Consider the following 20,916-nt stretch of genomic DNA (forward strand, 5'->3'; position numbering starts at 1 on the left):
AGAAGACTGGAGACTAGCAAATGTTGTCCCCCTGTTCAAGAAAGAGAGTAGAGACAACCATGGTAATTATAGACCAATGAGCCTGAATTCGGTAGTGGGCAAAATGTTGGCAAAAGTTATAAGAGATAGGATTTATAATCGTCTAGAGAGGTATTAGTTGATTAGGGACAGTCAACACGGTTTTGTGAAAGGAGGTCGTGCCTCACAAACCTTATCAAGTTCTTTGAGATGGTGATCAAACAGATGGATGAGGGTAAAGTGGTTGATATGATGTATATGGAGTTCAGTAAGGCATTTGATAAGGTTTCCCACAGTAGGCTATTGCACAAAATACAGAGGTATGGTATTGAGGGTGATTTAGTGGTTTAGATCAGAAATTGGCTAGCTGAAAAAAGACAGAGGTTGGTGGTTGATGGGAAATGTTCATCCTGGAGTTCAGTTTCTAGTGGTGTACTGCAAGGATCTGTTTTAGGCCACTGTTGTTTGTCGATTTTATAAATGACCTGGATAAGAGTGTAGAAGTGTCATCCTGTTTCCCCCCTCAGTCAAACCAAAATGCTCAGAGACACAGTATAGTCTTACCTCCTTCATTTTTATTCTGGGCCCTGGAGGGAGAGAGAATGAAAGCCCATGTGCACAGAGACATAAGTTCTCAGTCTTCTTTCTCAAAAATCAGTTTATTACTTAATTATATAGTTATTTTAGAGGAAGGAGCATCCAGATAAGGCAACATACATATTAATTGGGTGACTGTTACAATCAGCGAGTGTCAATAGTAAAGATTAAGCCATCTGCTGTTACACAATGAACGTTCGTAATCTTACATAATGAATACTTTTGCACCTTGTTAACCCATTACCCTTGCCTCCAGCATCCCATTGTTACCTGCAAGTTCATATCTGATCTGAGTCATGCTCAGCTGAACCTCTTGTTTCACAAGGCTCAGAACTTAACTCTTTCCCTACCTGCTTATACTCTATACACATTCTCAGAAGGATGGGTTAGTAAATTTGAGGATGGCACTAAGGTTGGTGGAGTTGTGGACAGTGCTGAAGGATGTCGCAGGTTACAGAGGGACATAGATAAGCTGCAGAACTGGGCTGAGAGGAGGCAAATGGAGTTTAAAGCAGAAAAAAGTGAGGTGATTCACTTTGGAAGGAGCAACAGGAATACAAAGTATTGGGCTAAAGGTAAGATTCTTGGTAGTGTAGATGAGCAGAGCGATCTCAGATACATAGATTCCACAAACCCCAGGAACCCTATCCAGGACAAACATATAAATAGAAAGCAGGAGACAACAGTTTCACTTCACTTGGAGGTCACCACTGATGATGTTACCTAGCCAGGTAATGAAATGTCTGGATATCAAACCTACAGCTCAGCGAGCAAGCCTACACCCTATAGATTTCTGAAAGTTGCCACCTAGGTTGATCGGGTTGTTGAGAAGGTATATGGTGTGTTAGCTTTTATTGGTAGAGGGTTTGAGTTTCGGAGCAATGAGGTCATGCGGCAGCTGTACAAAACGCTGGTGCGATCGCACTTGGTGTATTGCGTACGGTTCTGGTCACTGCATTATAGAAAAAGTGTGGAAACTTTGGAAAGGGTTCAGAGGAGACTTACTAGGATGTTGCTTAGTATGGAGGGAAGGTCTTATGAGGAAAGACTGAGGGATTTGATGCTGTTTTCGTTAGAGAGAAGAAGGCTGAGAGGTGACTTAATTGAGACATATAAGATAATCAGAGGGTTAGATAGGGTGGACAGTGAGGGCCTTTTTCCTCAGATGGTGATGACTAACATGAGGGGGACATAGCTTTAAATTGAGGGGTGATAGGTATAGGACAGACGTCAGAGGCACTTTCTTTATTCTGAGAGTAGTAGGGGTGTGGAATGCACTGCCTGCAACAGTAGTTGACTTGCCAACTTTAAGTGCATGTAAATGGTCATTGGATAAACATATGGATGAAAGTGAAATAGTATAGGTTAGATGGGCTTCAGATTGGTTGCACAGGTTGGCACAACATCGAGGACCGAAGGGCCTGTACTGAGCTGTAATGTTCTATGTTCTATAGAAGTTGGGAGGCTGTACAGGACATTGGTTTAGTAATTTTTGCCATACTGCATTCAAATCTGGTTTCCCTGCTCAAGGAAAGATGTTGTGAAATTTGAAAGGGTTCAGAAAAGATTTACAAGATGTTGCCAGGGTTGTAGGGTCTGCCTGAGGAGCAACTTTTTCATATAGAGGGTGGTGCATGTTTGGAACGAGGTGGTGGCTGCTGGTTAAATTACAACATTTAAAAGGCATCTAGATTGAGTACATGAATAGGAAGTGTTTAGAGGGATATGGGCCAAATGCTGGCAAGTGGGATTAGATTGGTTTAGCATATCTGGTCAGCATGAACGAGATGGACCGAAGTGTCTGTATCTATGCTGTATGACTCTATGACTCTAAATGCAGACATAGCTAGTGATGCCAAGATCCCATGAATAAATGCAAGAAAACTAAGTCTTTTTTTCATCCATTCTCTTTTCTTGCTTTCATATATATGTGAATCTGTGTCATACATCATCCCTCTTGGATCATGAATGATGCTACATTTTTTGTACCTGTGAACATTGAAAAATATATGTCATTGTTCATTTGTCCATCTCTAAATTATGTAACATAATAGACTAAATCTACTTGACACCACAAAATCTTCAGGACAGCTGAGAATTTGGTTTTTAAACCTATTGACGTTGAAATCTTCCTGGTTTTCTGATTTTTTTTAAAAAAGAGCTTTAGATTTAAATATCAAGTTGATTTTGCTCAAAAAATTGATAATTTTCATTTCCAGTAGCACTTCTACAATTAGCAGATTAGGAAACATCAATTATCATGTAATAAAAAAGTGACTCCAGCCTTTTATTAACAGTACCAAGCTTGAGATTTTACTTAAAGACTTATCTCCTTTTGCTGTTTATATCAGACAGAATAAGACAACTTTAAAGAATGTAAATCTTTGAACTCAAAGAACACCGAACAATTGTATGAATGTCATCCACTAACTCCCTTTAGTCATTTTTTTGACATTGCTTTATATGAGCACAATCCTGGAATGTTGGCAACTCTGTGTCCTAAGAGACCGCAGTAATGTTAATTTTCTTTCTATTCCTACTACTGTTGCACAGTCCTGATGGGGTATGTGCTCGATCTGAGGGGTTTTCTGTGTGATATCATAGGAAGTCTCAGTATTCTTAGGTTTGGACAGAAGCAGAGTACTTTGGATGAACACATCTTATTCACTACAGGCATGGAAGAACAGGAGAATCTGCATTTTATATTTCTTGTCATTGCCAAAAATAACTTAGCTGGAGGTAGCAGGAAACTTAATGTTTTATTTAGTTCAAATAGTAGTAGTCCAGCACTTGCATGCCAGGACTTGCTGGATACTTCAAGGGCTTCAGTCATGCTGTAAATGATTCATATAGCAAGGAATTATGAACAAGTCAGTCACCATCAATTTTCTTTCCTGTATTAAGCCATCAATTGAATTGAATTGAATTTATTGTCACGTAACTCAGGCACGGTTGAAAAGCTTTGTCTTGTGAGAAATACAGGCAGATCACAGAGTTATGTAGCATAAATAGTAAATAATAGGTAAACAGCAGCAAAAACAAAAACACAGGTACAGGAGAATGTTAAGAGTTTGTGAGCCCATTCAGTATTCTAACAGTAGGGTAGAAACTGTTACAAAACCAGCTGGTGTGTGTTTTCAGGCTTCTGTACCATCTCCCAGATGGTAGAGGTTATTGAAAAACATTGCCAGTGTGAGATGGATGTTTAAGAATGCTGGCGGCCTTTCCTTAACAGTGGGCCTGGTAGATGGATTCTATAGATGGGAGGTTCGCCTTTGTAATTGTCCAGGCCGAGTTCACCACTCTCTGTAACCATCTCCAATCTTGAATGGTACCATTGCCATACTAGGTGGTAATATATCCGGACAGAATGCTCTCGATGGTGCACTTATAAAAATTGGCTAGGGTATTTACCGTCATGCCAAATTTCCTCAGCTGCCTGAGGAAGAAGAGACATTGTTGGGCCTTTGTAACCAGTGCGTCAACAAGAAGAGTCCAAGAAAGCTTGTTGTGGATGACCACAGGAGCTTAACACTCTCCACTCGTTCCACCTCTGTGTTGTTAATGAGTAGGGTGGCATGAGTAACATCCCACCAAAAGTCAATAGTGAGCTAGGTCTGAGGAAGCCAGACCAGTCTCAAGTACTACGTAAATACAAATAAAGGGTGATAGGATACTCACTCTGTGGAGTTATTTCAATAGATAAGAGGTTGTTTTTGACTGTTGAGGAAGTGATGTGCTGAAGGGCCTTTTTCTATGCTGTGGATCTCTGTAACTACTGAAACTAAGATTAGTCTCTACCTAGACTAATCTTACTTTCCAGCACTTGATGTTGCTAAAGTGTGGAACTGCATTATGGTCGATTTCTGACAACTCCAGGGGATGATTGGGATAATGAGCAAAAACTAAAGGATTTTCTTACATTGGTAGGAGTGAACTGCTTTCTGGGTAATTTCTCATATTGCACCTAGAAGTTAGAGCCTGGAAGATCTCAGCCTTAGGTAAAGCGTGCTTTCCACCACCTATAAAGTTTGACGTTATACCCATTAATGAACATGCAATGAACTGAGAAGAGCGAGGGAAAGCCTGACCCTCCCCCAAACAGAAATCTCTCCTGCTTTTCCAACTTCCACCATAATAAGTCTCAAAAATAGAAAATTCCACCCAGTCTAATTGCCACTCAGTGGAAGACCTGAAATAAGATTTTTATTTCAACAGACTCACACAAACGTACATCTGACTGATAAAATTAGTGTCTCATGGCTAGTTTGCTCATTTGCTCTTCAAAAAAGAACCTGTAAACATACACTGAGTCATTCCAGTTGAAGAGAATATAGCAGGAACTCAGCCACTTGATATTTTAAACATTATCGTGATTCTGTTCCATACAACTTTGTCCTTTAGATTTGAATGGTGCGTAAAACACAATTATAGAAGCTTTTTATTCAACAAATGTACAGGTAACACATTGCAGCTTATGGGTTGGATTTTATCATTGCACTGTCAGCATATTAGAATGGGGTCAGGCTCATAAAATAAAGTGTGGCCTCTTTACAATCATCCTGTCAACTCCTGACTTGTCTCCATTACACTGTCCATCCTTCCTTAGTTCTATTGAGGCCCATAAAACTGGCCTATTAATGGCCTTATGTTGTGTTGCTGCAATATTACCCAATTCAGAGAAAGGCAGAGGTCAGGCAGTTAACCTGGCAGCACTCACTGTGTGTGGGCTGCTGTCAGGCAAGAAAAGGAATGATTCCCCCATTGGAAGGGGTGGGCAAATCCCTTATGGTAATCAAAGGTGTCCTTCCCCAAGATCAGTACCACCTTCCCACTTTAACCCCCAACCTCTCAATGCTCCCAGAAGGAGCAATTCCACTCCTGGACATCCCAGGTGGCTTCCTATTTCAGGGACGGCAATTTCCTCTCCCACGTGATCAACAATGCCCTCCAGCCCATCTCCTCCACTTCTCGCACCTCCACCCTTGAACCCCACCACTTCAATCGCATCAATGATAGAACTGTGCCCCCCGCACCACCCCACCCCTGGTCCTCACGTTCCACCCCAATAATCTCCAGATACTGTGTATTATCCTCTGCCATTTCTGCCACTGACAATCATACCCCATCAAAGATATATTTCCCTCCCCACCCCATGTGCATTACACAGAGACCATTCACCTACATGACTTCCTGAGGTCTGTGCCCCCATAAGCCACCCTCCATACCTGTGCTCACGCCTTCCCCCTCCTCACCTCCATCCAAAGTCCCAAAGGATCTTTTCACATCCAGCACAGATTTTTCTGCACATCCACCCACCTCATCTATTGTGTACATTGCTCTTGATGTGGTCTCCTCTATATCAGGGAGACAGGATGCCAACTTGCAGAGCGATTCATGGAACATCTCTGGACCACACACACCAAATAACCTCATCGCTCAGTGGTCGACCACTTCAACTCCTCCTCCCACTCACCCAAGGACATGCAAGTCCTGGGCCACCTCCAACACCAAATCCAAGCCACCCGACAACTGGAGGAAGAACGCCTCAGCTTCTATCTTGAGACCTTTCAACCCTCACTGCATCAACACCAACTTCATCAGTTTCCAAATCTCCCCTCCCCCACCTGACTCCAGATCCAACCCTCCAACTCGGCACCACCCTCTTGACCTGTCCTACCTGTCCATCTTCTTTCCCATCTGTATGCTGATCTATCACTATTAAACTCCACCTACATCCACCTATCACCTTCCCAGCTACCTTCCCCCCAGTTCCACCCCGCCCCTGTATTTATCTTTCATCTCCCTTCCCCCTCCACATTCCTGATGAAGGGTTTATGCCTGAACCATTGACTCTCCTGCTCCTTGGATGCTGCCTGACCTGCTGTGCTTTTCCACTGCCACACTTTTTGACTCTCAAACTGCAACCCAACCCTCCAAAAAAGATAGACTTATGGAGTATTAAGGTGAAAGAAGGTGCAGGAATTTGGAAGGAAAATGAAATTTGTGATAACACCATTGCAGCTTGTACAACATGACAATTGAGGCACAAGTCTAAACTGGGATTTGGACAGCCACCATTGCTACCCTCTAAAGATCAACAAGATCAACATTAACTTTAAAGTTTGAGAGGTTCGTTCAGAATAACAGCAGGAAAGAAGCTGTTCTTGCATCTATTCATACATGTTTTCAAATTTTTATATCTTCTGCCTGACAGAAGAGGGTGGAAGAGAGTATAATCGGAGTGGGAGGGGTCTTTGATTATGTTGGTTGCTTTCCCAAGGCAGCAGGAAGTATAGGTGGAATTAATTGTATTGTCAGATATTATGTTTTAGGTTATTTTTCTTAACTAACTCACCAGCTTGCTATATTTTGCTGGATCTTCACACCTTCTCAGCCCTTGCTACAAGCAGTGTTTACCTCTGAGTAGGTGCAGCATACAGAACAATACCATCGCCATTAAGTCTCCACGGAACATTATAATATTAATCAGCCCTTACCAAACATCTACTGGACCTGAATAGATCCCCCACTTAGCAAGTACCTGTTAAATACTTTTTAACTGGGCTATTATCCCTTGAAAAAACTGACAAAACAGCACTTGCATGAATGAAAGAAGGTCACACCTGCAAATAGTAAATAAATCTCACAACCCAGCTCCAGTAATAAGTTTAATATCCTTTATTCTTTTATTAAGTATAGATACATTTTTAACTTATTTCGAGAATATAGGCCTAGTACTTTTACTAATATTTACTAACTTAAAGGACAAAAGGACTAACAGCTCCTAATTATACAAGCAGACCATACAGGCATCCATCAGAAGTCGGCGAAATTGGGTACTGCAGACGCTGGAGATTACAGTCAAGATTAGAGTGGTGCTGGAAAAGCACAGCAGGTCAGGCAGCATCCGAGGAACAGGAAAATTGATGTTTCATGCAAAGGCCTTTCAGCAGGAATGAACTTCCTGATGAAGCGCTTTTGCCTGAAATGTTGATTTTTTTGCTCCTCGAATGCTGCCTGACCTGCTGTGCTTTTCCAGCACCACTCTGATCTTGATCCCATCAGAAGTAGCAGCCAGCACTCAGCATTTGTCTTAACCCACCTCCTGTCGCCCAGGACAGAAGGGAGTAGAGAGAGAGAAACAGTTACTGCCTTTGCTGTTTGAATTCATGTATCGCTGAACATCGGAGTGCAGCTGGGAAAATTAACAAAGAGTGAAATTCACAACTAATCTTGGAGGAACTGTTGGGCGTAGTTCACAACACAGAATCAAATAAGTTAACTGTTGTTTATAAGTGTGGCCTACAGAGAATCGATAGTAGTGAGTAGAGTAGGTTCTTTCTTGATTATATGTTTTTGGAGATATGTCTCTTGATTAAACTTAAAACATAAGCCATAACTATTAATTTAACCTGGGGCAGCGTTTGTAGAGGAATTAAGATGGTGTTATTTTCTGAGTCTGTAGACTGTGAAGGAGCAAAAATGGCCTTTAATAAAGTGATATGTACTTCTTGTCAGATGTGGGAGTTTAGGGAGAGTTTAAGGGTTACTGCAGATTATATCTGCAATAAATACTGTTGGCTGCGAATCTTATCAGATCGAATGGATCGGTTGGAGAGACAGTTAGAACTATGAGGAATTTGCAACAGCAACAGTATGTGATGGATGGTAATTATAGGAAGGGGGGGAAGTCTCAGGTACAGTCACATAGATGGGTTAACTCTAGGAAAGGTAAGAGAGGTAGGCAGCTAGTGCAGGAGTCTTTTGTGGATATACCCATTTCAAACAGGTATGCTGTTTTGGAAAATGCAGGGGGTGATGGATTGGCTCTAATGCAACGAGGGGTACGTCAGGTTCCAAGAGATCAATTGAGTTAGGTGATTATCTAGTCCGAGGTACAGACAGACGTTTCTGTGGCCAGCAGCAAAAAAGCAGAATGGTGCCAGGATCAAGGATATCTCAGAAAGGGTGCAGATGTTCTCAAGGGGGAGAGGGGCCAGCAAGAGGTCATTGTCCACATTGGAACTAATGACATAGGAAGGGAAAAGGTTGAGATTCTGAAGGGAGATTACAGAGAGTTAGGCAGAAATTTAAAAAGGAGGTCCTCAAGAGTAGTAATATCTGGATTACTCCCGGTGCTATGAACTAATAAGGGCAGGAATAGGAGGATAGAGCAGATAAATGCATGGCTGAGGAGCTGGTGTATGGGAGAAGGATTCACATGTTTGGATCATTGGAATCTCTGTTGGGGTACAAGTGACCTGTACATGAAGGACAGATTGCACCTAAATTGGAAGGGGACTAATATACTGGCAGGGAAATTTGCTAGAGCTGCTTGGGAGGATTCAAACTAGTAATGTGGGGGGTGGGACCCAGGGAGATAGTGAGTAAAGAGATCAATCTGAGACTGGTACAGTTGAGAACAGAAGTGAGTCAAACAGTCAGGGCAGGCAGAGACCAGGTAGGACTAATAAATTAAACTGCATTTATTTCAATGCAAGGGGCCTAACAGGGAAGGCAGATGAACTCAGGGCATGGTTAGGAACATGGGACTGGGATATCATTAGCAATTACAGAAACATGGCTCAGGAATGGACAGGAATGGCAGCTTAATGTTCCAGGATACAAATGCTATAGGAAGGATAGAAAGGGAGGCAAGAGAGGAGAGGGAGTGGCATTTTTGATAAAGGATAGCATTACAGCTGTGCTGAGGGAGGGTATTCCCGGAAATTCATCCAGGCAAGTTATTTGAGTGGAGCTGAGAAATAAGAAAGTGATGATCACCTTATTGGGATTGTATTATAGACCCCCTAATAGTCAGTGGGAAGTTGAGAAACAAACTTGTCAGAAGATCTCAGCTATCGTAAGAATAATAAGGTGGTTATGGTAGGGGATTTTAATTTTCAAAACATAGACTGGGACAGATAGTGTTAAGATTTTAGATGGAGAGGAATTTGTTAAGTGTGTACAAGACAATTTTCTGATTCAGTATGTGGATGTACCTACTTGAGAAGGTGCAAAACTTGACCTACTCTTGGGAAATAAGGCAAGGCAGGCGATTGATGTGTCAGTGGGGGAGCACTTTGGGGCCAGTGACCATAATTCTATTAGATTTAAAATAGTGATGGAAAAAGATAGATGAGATCTAAAATTTTAAGTTCTAAATTGGAGAAAGACCAATTTTGATGGTATTAGGCAAGAACTTTCAAAAGCTGATTCGGGGCAGATGTTCGCAGGTAAATGGATGGCTGGAAAATGGGAAGCCTTCAGAAATGAGATAACGAGAATCCAGAGAAAGTATATTCCTGATAGGGTGAAAGGAAAGGCTGGTAGGTACAGGGAATGCTGGATGATTAAAGAAATTGAGGGTTTGATTAAGAAAAAGAAGAAAGCATATGTCAGGTATAGACAGGATAGATCGAGTGAATCCTGGGAAGAGTATAAAGGATTTAGGAGTATACTTAAGAGGGAAATTAGGAGAGCAAAATGGGGACATGAGATAGCTTTGGCAAATAGAATTAAGGAGAATCCAAAGAGTTTTTTCAAATACATTAAGGACAAAAGGGTAACCAGGGAGAGAATAGGGTCCCCCAAAAATCAGCAAGGCAGCCTTTGTGTGGAGCCGCAGAAAATAGGGGAGATACTAAATTAGTATTTTGCATCAGTATTTACTGTGGAAAAGGATATGGATGATATAGACTGTAGGGAAATAGATGGTGACACCTTGCAAAATGTCCATATTACAGAGGAAGAAGTGCTGGATGTCGTGAAACGGGTAAAGTTGGATAAATCCCCAGGACCTGATCAGGTGTACCCGAGAACTCTGTGGGAAGCTAGAGAAGTGATTGCTGGGCCTCTTACTAAGATATTTGTATCATCGATAGTCACAGGTGAGGTGGCGGAGGACTGGAGGTTACCTAACGTGGTGCCACTGTTTAAGAAGGGTGGTAAGGACAAACCAGGGAACTATAGACCAGTGAGCCTGACCTTGGTGGTGGGCAAGTTGTTGGAGGGAATCCTGAGGGACAGGATATACATGTATTTGGAAAGGCAAGGACTGATTAGGGATAGTCAACATGGCTTTGTATGTGGGAAATCATGTCTCACAAACTTGATTGAGTTTTTGAAGAAGTAACAAAGAGGATTGATGAGGGCAGAGCAGTAGATGTGATCTATTTGGACTTCAGTAAGGCATTTGACAAGGTTCCCCATGGGAAACTGATTAGCAAAGTTAGATCTCATGGACAACTGGCTCAAAGGTAGATGACAGAGGGTGGTGGTGGAGGGTTGATTTTCAGACTGGAGGCCTGTGACCAGTGGAGTGCCACAAGGATCGGTGTTGGGTCCTCTACTTTTTGTCATTTACATAAATTATTGAGATATGAGCATGAGGTACAGTTAGTAAGTTTGCAGACGACACCAAAATTGGAGATGTAGTGGACAGCGAAGAGGGTTACCTCAGATTACAACAGGATCTGGACCAGATGGGCCAATGGGCTGAGAAGTAGCAGATAGACTTTAATTCAGATAAATGCAAGATACTCCATTTTGGGAAAGCAAATCTTAGCAGGACTTATACGCTTAATGGTAAGGTCCTCGGGAGTGTTGCTGAACAAAGAGACCTTGGAGTGCAGGTTCATAGCTCCTTGAAAGTGGAGTCGCAGGTAGATCGGATAGTGAAGGCGGCACTTGGTATATAAAAGAGACCTACGAGGCAACGTTTTCACACAGAGAGTGGTACGTGTATGGAATGAGCTGCCAGAGGTATTGGTGGAGGCTGGTACAATTGCAACATTTAAAAGGCATTTGGATTGGTATATGTATAGGAAAGGTTTGGAGAGTATGGGTCGGGTGCTGGCAGGTGGGACTAGATTGGGTTGGGATATTTGGACAGGTTGGACTGAAGGGTCTGTTTCCATGCTGTACATCTCTATGACTCTAGTGGAATTTTAATGTATGTAAAAACTGTGTATAAAGGGACTCTTGTAAGAACTGTATTTCAGGATTGTATTGCTGCCTCGAATTTATGCTGTGATTGCTGAAAAGAAAAGGCTATTTTTGCCACTCACCAATTTCAGTTGTGTTTGAACACAATTTCACACAATGGATGGAAGGCTGGATTGTGTGATGGGAATGCTGGTCTTTAAGGTACTTGAGTTTGGTAGCATATCAGCAATGATTGCAGTCAATAGAGGATGTGCTTCGCAGCCTGTGGCACATTATCAATGAGGATGAGTAACTCACCAAGACCTTCCCCACGCCTTCACTTCTCGCCTTTAAACAACCACCAAACCTCAAACAGATCATTGTTAGTAGCAGACTGCCTGGCTTTCAGAACAACACAATACAATATTGTCACAGTAGACACTGTAAGACGTGTCAGAGTGTTGACATGGATATCACCATTATGCGTGGGGACACCTCCCACCATGTATGTAGGAGGTACTCATGTGACTCAGCCAACATTGTTTATCTCATACACTGCAGGCAAGGATGCCCTGAGGCATGGTACATTGGTGAGACTGAGCAGAGGCTATGGCAATGGATGAATGGGCAGACAGGAGTGTTCCCTCCCAGTTGGAAAACACTTCAGAGGTCCAGGACATTCAACCTCGGACCGTCGGGTGACTATCCTGCAAGACGGACTTTGGGACAGGCAACAACGCAAAGTGGCTGAGCAGAAAGTTAGGAACCCATGGGATGGCCTCAACCAGGTCCTTGGGTTCATGTCACACTACAGATGACCCCAGTGCACTGCACTACACACACACACACACACTCCTACAGACCCATTCAGTCATGCAGACTCTCTCTCATACAAAAGCTCTTTTGCATATGCTCACACTTACACACACCCTCTCACGGCTGTATACCCCTTTACACTCACACTCATAAGCATACACACAGTCTCTCACAGACACTCATAACTCCCCCCATGCACACACCCACATGCGCAAACACACACATGTAAGTTTGTGGGGTGAAATTGTACTTGCAGAATTACACTTTATTTTGCTCAAAAACAGCTTAAATCCATGCAAGATCCTGTAAATCCCTTTTATAGAAATTGAATCAGTCTGAGCACTGGGGCACAGACAATCTCACACAGGAGACCTCACACCTTCAATGCATTATCTGGGCCAACATGGCACCTATTTTTAAAGTTCACTTGAGAATGTAACTTTTAAAAAGCTCTGCGAATTACATATGAAAGAACTGAAACCAACGTGTTCATTCTAAAAAATGAGAGATTTAACAAACAATCCAGGTCTTTTTCAATATATAATTTCAGTTTCATCACACTGTTAACTTTTGCTATAAATTCTGTGTCTTACAGATCTTTTATTCTACAACCACCTGATGAAGGAGCAGTGCTCCGAAAGCTAGTGCTTCCAAATAAATCTGTTGGACTATAACCTGGTGTTGTGTGATTTTTAACTTCAACAGAGGAATTTGCTTGAGGGGATTAATGACTACTCCAACTCCTATGTTCCTTTGAAAGAGAATCTCTTTGCTTTTGTTCTTCTTCTCCATTCGTAACTACAGTGAAGGGTTTAACCACAAAGCTAGTTTGACCTACTCGTGACTCTAGATTCACAGCATTGCGGTTAGCTATTAAAGTGGTCTGTCAACCAATAAGGATTTATCTAATGAAATAATATTTTCTTTTAAAGAATGAAGTTGTGTTCTGTTGCCTTTTGTAGGTTTTTTTAAAAATGTTGCCAACTATTGCAACCAGATTGCATCTCAACCTTCAGAGTTGCAGTCTGACTTTAAGCACTAATTCCAGTGACACTAGCCTGGCAAAAACATGTGGAGTGTGTAGCCATTCAACTATGTGGTAAATATTGAGATGCACATCATAATCATGGATATGAGCAGACAGCACAGAGTTTGCATGTTGCCCCAACACTTTGATTAGATATAGTACAATCACATGTAGTATTTCGGATTATCCAATATCATCCTTCCATTGTTTCATTTTTAATAGCTGTTGAATGATTGTTCTTGTTGTAAACCAATTTGTGATTAAAACACATTGCAAGTTGGAATGGAGAGTTTTAATACAAACCTTAAAAACTTCCACTGGTCACCCCTTCAGTTACTACAAAAACTCATTTGCAACAATTATGAAAGTCACAAGTTCCAAAATAAATTTGGAATATGTGATTAAAGGCTTTAATATCACATTGATAATCCATACAACTGGGCTATATTCGCAAACTCACCCTCAGACAGAATAAAATAATGTCCTGTGCTAAGCCAAGTAGTATTTATATTCTGCTTCTGGTGAAGCCTTAGGATCCATTTTGGGACGTGGTTTGCAAGTTATGCAGAGGCGTTTAGACCAAATAATTTACATCATTAAGCTACTACTGAAGGTCAGGAATACTGTCAGCAGCACAAAAGAAGAATTTCCAGAAGAGAATTTAGGAAGTATGGATTTCCTTTGGAGATAAACAACTCAGATGCTTTCCTAGCTCTTTTCGGCAAGTTATCTGCCTGACAGCCAGCCTGATTAGCAGGCTATTGGGCAGCTGCAGAGCTAAGACATGAGTATGCAGCCAAGGAGCAAGAGAAGGAGACACGTGTTGGCAGGGTGGGTAGAGTTGGCGTGAAGATAGCCAGTGGGGGTGGGGGCTTCGAGGAGAAGTGGCGTGATTACAGGCAGCAAGTAGTTACTTGGGGCTGGTGGAAGATAGGTTAATCACATGGACCTGAGGAGAGATTGTCCGAAAGTTAGGAGACAGTGAGTGAGGAAAGTCTGTGAAAAGATTTGCACGTTGGTAATGAAGGAAATAATCCTTATTCTCCTGACCCACACTAAACATATCCTATAAATGCACTTAACTTTTGTGTCAAGTTATTTGCGATTCCTTGCACTAAAATTGTTTTGAAAAGTGATGTTAAATTGGAGGCACGAAATGTTATTGAAATATTTCAAACACTAACCCACCTTTTGAGAGGGGAATTGTTACTCATCTCCATTATATTCAGATGTGGATTTGTTTATATTTGATTGAAAATTCTTACAACTTTTAATTCTCACCTTCTCGACATCCATCCATTGCTGCATTCTAGAAGTACCTCAATCAACCTCATTGTGATGCAATAGATGTCATTGCATTGAATTTAGAATTAAAATCCAAACCTGACAGTGCTGCACTTGACCTTGCATTTGATCAATAACATAGATCCCACCATTAAACAAAACCAATAGTGCAAAGATCAGCTAAACATTTGATCTATCAAACATTCAAAATGGTTTAGAATATTGCACAAAAGATCTTTAAAACATCGTGACTTCAATATTCCTGGAAAGACAAACCAATAAAACTTGCAGATGCCACATACTGATTCAACTCGTTACTTCAAAATGGTGATCCAGGATGACCAATATGTTCATTTCCAAATCTTTCATTGGGTTTTTCCTTTGAGTTGTCACTGTTGATCTACTTGCCAACTCTTCAGGTAATCAGAGTGTGTGTCTGTTGCGAATGCTGAATGACCAGTTTACTGAGGGAATGTGTCCATGAGTCTCTGTGGGCAGTATCAGAAACAAAACAGAGTCTAGAACAAGCAGGTTGCAGGCTGAGTTTTACCAAAAATTAGCCTTGTGTCAATTTCAGGGAGTTTAACAGGGGTCTCCTCTCTGTGATCTCTTGTGAGTTTTTTTTTTCATGCAATTCTCCACAGTTCACCTCTTTAAATACACACCTCACCTCCGTGATGCCCCCTCATGCTATCGTGCGGGACCAGCAGCAGATGTCCTTGTCACTGCCAGGGCATTCTGGGATTCCTAGTGCTGGCACCATATTCAAAGCTCAAGTGCACACCAGGTGGAATGCTGTCAAGAACTGCCTTCCCTGTTTCTGTGTGTGGAGAATTGTTAGAGAGTTGATAGACTCTCTAACTGCAATATATACCATGACAAGCCCTCCAAGAATGTTATACTTTTCAAGATTAAAAGAGTTTTCCTGTTGCTCGGAACGTAGAGTGCGTGTATAATGTAACACATAAAGCACTAAAACTGTATGGATAGACTGGATGGAGCAGTAGGTATTTCCCATTCATCATTTCTACTGTGTACATTCTCTCTTTATTAAAAAATAGTTCAGAGAAAATAGAATAAATGACAATAAAACATTATTGGTGAAACATTAGGACTGTTTTTAATTACTTGTATTTATCCCTATAAACATATGTAAAGTTATGCTTGCATCTATTATGTAAAAGTCTAAAGTACTGAGGAAAATTTGCACAAGAATATGCAGAAATGAAAGTAAATTAATCATAGCAGGCTCCTCAATAAGTAGTGCAATACTTTCAATTAAAGATGAAAGACGATGCAATTTCAACTCATTCATAACTGGCTGTTTTTCTCTCTCTCTGTATGTACACAATAACTGGCCCTCAGCTATTTTATTCCAGGATTTAATTTCATGGAAATGGTATTGAGAACAACAATTAAACGTCAGATACAAATGCAGAGAGTTGGCAAGATTTTAGTTGCTACGCACTTTGTGCCAAAATTACATTGTTGATTTGGAGCATTAATTTGCTATCATCTGGTGCTTTTATGTTAGCAAGCCTGACTCAACCTATTTGCATCAATGATAAAAGCTTGTCTTGGGAGAGTTTGAAGGTCAATCAAAGAATAACTGAGAAGGGTGTTCAGTAATTGCTCCTTCCAGGAATATCACTTCCTGGAAAGTATTAACTGAATTCAAGCTGTCTCTAGGGTCCATTCCTTGCTCATGACGTTATTTTATCTGACTTGATCCTTGTTCATGCACTGACATTTTCTGACTTCTTATTTTCTTACCAATGAATATCTCTCACACTACTGCAACAATCTTGCCTATTAAACTCATTAAAGCCCAAGTTTAACCAAAGGAAAGGAGCTGAAATAATATATAAACAGAATTAATCATAAAAGACGGTGGTAAAGGCAGCACTAGCAAAACTAATTTTATAGCACATACATTAACATTCCAGGTCTTTTGATCTTACCCTTTAATCTTACAACAAATACAACTAGGAAATAAGAATTATAATAGGATAATTGCATTGCTTATGAAAATAACAGATTTTTTCATTTAAACATGTTCTTAATTATGGAATATGCCTTTTTTGGTAGTCTGTGCAGGTTTCAGATTCAACACGTGACTTAAAATGGCAAAACAAACAACCTTTGTTTCGAGATTTATCTAGACACATGACAATTGATGAATAAAAAGCCTTCATACATCACCAGAAAGAAAAAAATGTTTTGAATGAAGTGTTTACAAGACATTTTGTTTCAGATAATGTACATGTCTTTCTTACTCCAGAGATTTCTAAATTTTACAGTAAAGAAGCATACGAGCACAATGATGAATGAAATCAAAACAGCCAGATCAGAAAAGTTGTGCCTCTTCCCTTTCTCTCCTTGATTTCAAAATGACTGCTTTGTGTTTCAAGTATCTAAAATGGAACTGCATGTTGTTTGTTTTATTCAAGCTATGCCACAGACTGACATGAACATTTTGGACTATTTAGTGGAACATCAAAATAATTTGATTATTTCTAAACTGACCTTATTACATTCCATGAGTGCATAAAGGAGTATTTCTCAGAAAATTGAAGACAGGAAATACAAAGCTGGTTGCGCAGAAAAAGCTGACTGATTTCAGGAAACGCAGTGTCATTTATTTTCATTGAGAGTTCAATAGAGGCCTTTGAAGGAGTTGAAAAAGCAGGAAAAAGAATCAAACTCTATATAAGATGCATTATTGCACAGATACCAGACCAGAGAGATCTTTCACTTTCAGATAGTTATATGACACCATGACATGTATCATTCCAGTATAAAGGAGCCCAGCTGACCTGTAGTCACTCTCTCTCCCTCTTTCTCTATTTAATGGTGTCAGTCAGTTCTATGGGTATAAGGCAGTAAGCATAGAACCCAAAATATGTATGTAGGATTGTCATGTCTTAGACATGTCAATTGTTAGTATTGAAAATAAACTTCATATATCTGACTCAAGAAGAAGCAGACTGTCTGTCATATATCCGTGTGGTCTATACCATATATAGAAAATCACAAAATGGCATTAATATACTTAATGCATATTTTATGATCATTCAAAATCTGCCCACCAGGGTTTCCATGAAAAAATACAACTTGCACTTATAGACTGCCCTTCATGTCCCCAGTATTGTCTATTTTTCATTAATTGGATTCCATTTGAATAGCAGACAGAGATATTGTGAATTTGGTGCAAAAAACAGAACATGAATAAATGTCCAAATAATTTGTTTTGGAGAGCAAGGTTTGAGAAGATTTGTAGCTCAGGCTGAGGTTCTGGATTTAGGTTTGTTTGCTGAGCTGGAAGGTATCCTTTGGTCACTATACTGGGTAATATCTTCAGTGGGCCTCTGGCTGAAGCGCTGCCCGGAGCACTGCCCGGAGGCCCACTGAAGATGTTACCTAGTAAGGTGACAAAACGTCTGGAAATGAACCTTCCAGCTCAGTGAGCAAACCTACATCCAGTTTTGGAGAGCGCTAGTTAAGGAAACAGTCACAGTAATATAAACATTGGTTAATCTTAATCATTTTTTCTTCCTTAAATCTCATCATACATCATGCTTAAAATGTAGGCTAAATATTATTTGTCCCAGCTCTACCACTGGCACCAATGCAATTCCAGTTGTAAATCTTCCAATGTGATGTGTCTAAATAAAATGAAGACCCTGCAGAAGAAAGCCAGGGCAGGATTAAGTAAGAGGTGTTTTCATTCTGTCTGAAGATGCAGGTGTACGTACTGGTAACTGTCACATGCAGGTCTAAGCAAAATTGATTTGATGAATGTAGTTCTGGTAGAGGTTCTTCTTACTGAAATGAGTAGTGTTCACAGATCCACAGATTGAGATGCTACAAATGGGATTTAGGAATGCCTAACTAACAATAATGATAAATGTTTCCTAAAGTAATTCAATCAAACTAGTGTACTGTTTTCTACAGCTGTGAAGTCTGTTGCTACAAATGTCATGTATTGAGAACATGACAGTTTTGTAGGCAGGTGATCACTCCTAAAATTAGAACCTATGAAAATAAGTCACAAATAGAACGGGGTCTCCAAGATTGCTCTGATATTCTGTAAATTCATGGCTGATCTCTAATCTCAACTCCACTATCCTGCTTGATTCCAATATCCTTTGATTTTCTCAGACTGTATCAATTTTAGCCATGAATAGACTTAAGTACTAAGGTAGAAAATCCCAAGGATTTAAAACCCTCAGGCTGAAGAAATTAGTCCTCAGCTTAGTTATAAGTTGATGTCCCTTTACTCTGAGACTATAGCCCAGATTTTCACAAGTTGTGGAGGCTCTATATCTTAGTCACAATGGTACCAGTACCCTGGATCTGGAAGTTTCATCCCCATCTTTGACTGATTCTATTTCTGCTGGTAAGGAAAAAGGGAACGAATATGATTCACAATTGGGAAACCTAAATGCAGGAGAGCCAATTGAATGCAGTGCGGGGATCAATGGATTTATTTTCTGCTGGACCCCACAGTGTCTGGAGCAGCAGAAAAGTAGAAGAAATGATTGTGGGTGCAGGTCAGAGGCAAGGAATCCTGTTGAGAACATCCACAAATATTTACTCTTGCTATCAATATATTGAATAGACTTTAATTAATAAGAAGGTTTATTTTTATATTCAGCGAAGTCTGTAATAGATATTTAGAACTTTTCTTTATTTCATTTCAGCAAGTCTCCTACAAACTGCCCATGATATATCCTGAATGGAGTAGTATGGGATGGTGTAAAGGAAAAGGGTGATGTGTAAGGACATTGATTGAGATTAAGTTGGCATGGTTGATAAAGTGTGACACTAGAAACAGCACAGCAGGTTAGGCAGCATCTGAGCAGCAAGAAAGTTGACATTTCAGGCAGGACCCTTCTTTAGGACTAAGTTGGCATGGGGTTGTAAAACGAGGCCATAGAGGGATAGCACTGTGGGTTGATATCGAGTTGGTACTAAATTGGCAGAGAGCTGCAAGGGGCCAGGTGGGTAAGCAGTGTATCGGTTGTTGTGAAGAGCATCAGGGACCATCAGAGGTAGACAGAGGGACATAGGAACATAGAAACAAGAATAAGCCGTTAAGTCTGCCAATTCTGCTCTGCCATTTAGACTGATCACCTTCCTCTTTGTCACTTTCCTACACTATCTTCATATCCCTTGATTTTATTAGTTTCCAAAAATGTATTGATTTCTCTCTTGAACATACTCAATGATTGATCTACCACAAACTTCTGAAGTAGAGCATTGCAATAATTCATCATCCTTTAAATGAGGACTACCTCAGTTTTGAATGTCCTACCTCTTAATCTGAGATTATGTCCCTTCGTTTTAGTTTCAGAGGAAATAACTTTTCAACATCGATCCTGTCACAGCCTGTAGGAATTTTGTAATTTTTAAAGAGGTCATCCTTCATTCTTCAATACTGGGACGATAGACCCAGCAAAAAACCCTATTTCTAGGGTTTCCAGTCAGAGCGTACAGTTTCTCAGCATCTTATTACAATTCAGCCATCTCATTTTCTTCCGAGCTAACTTATTTAATTCAAACTAGGTAGATTGACCCTATATGATCATGGTATTGCTAAGGAGATGCAGCAGGGATTAGCTGCCTCCATGGGCTTTTATTTAGAAAAAAAGGTGCAATGTCAGAACATATTCTCCATGACTGCGAAGAACTTTATGCATTAGGTTCACTTCATACTCTTGAATTCTCAGTACTACTCTTGGAGAAAGTGAGGACTGCAGATGCTAGAGAGTCAGAATCAAAAAGGGTGGTGCTGAGAAAGCCCAGCAGGTCAGGCAGCATCCGAGGAGCAGGAGCAGGTGAAGGGCTTATGTCCGATACATCAACTCTCTTGCCCCTGAGAAGCTGCCTGACCTGCTGTGCTTTTCCAGTGCCACCCTTTTTGACTCAATACTATTCTTGTCAATTAATTTATATCCAATTTACTTTATAGTTTTGACACAAGAGTAATGTACAGAGATCCGTTTAATTTCCTAAGAGAAGTTGTACTGACATAATAAATAAAGCTGAAACCATTCCAATTCTTACTTGTTAAAATTAAGCAAAGAAATTGTGCACCATTAATATTTAAATTTTGTCTGAGATTGAAGGGTTAAGTCAGCATGGAACAGGTTTCACGACACTACCAATTTCAAGGTACTACTCCACAGATCTTGGTCAGAAAGTCAGACAGTCTTAAATTCCAGTTCCTCATGGTACAGTAT

The sequence above is a fragment of the Chiloscyllium plagiosum genome, unplaced genomic scaffold (assembly GCF_037043375.1).
Source record: "Chiloscyllium plagiosum isolate Xiang-an unplaced genomic scaffold, Cpla_swu_hap1 HiC_scaffold_26, whole genome shotgun sequence".
In the NCBI taxonomy this organism is placed as follows: domain Eukaryota; kingdom Metazoa; phylum Chordata; class Chondrichthyes; order Orectolobiformes; family Hemiscylliidae; genus Chiloscyllium; species Chiloscyllium plagiosum.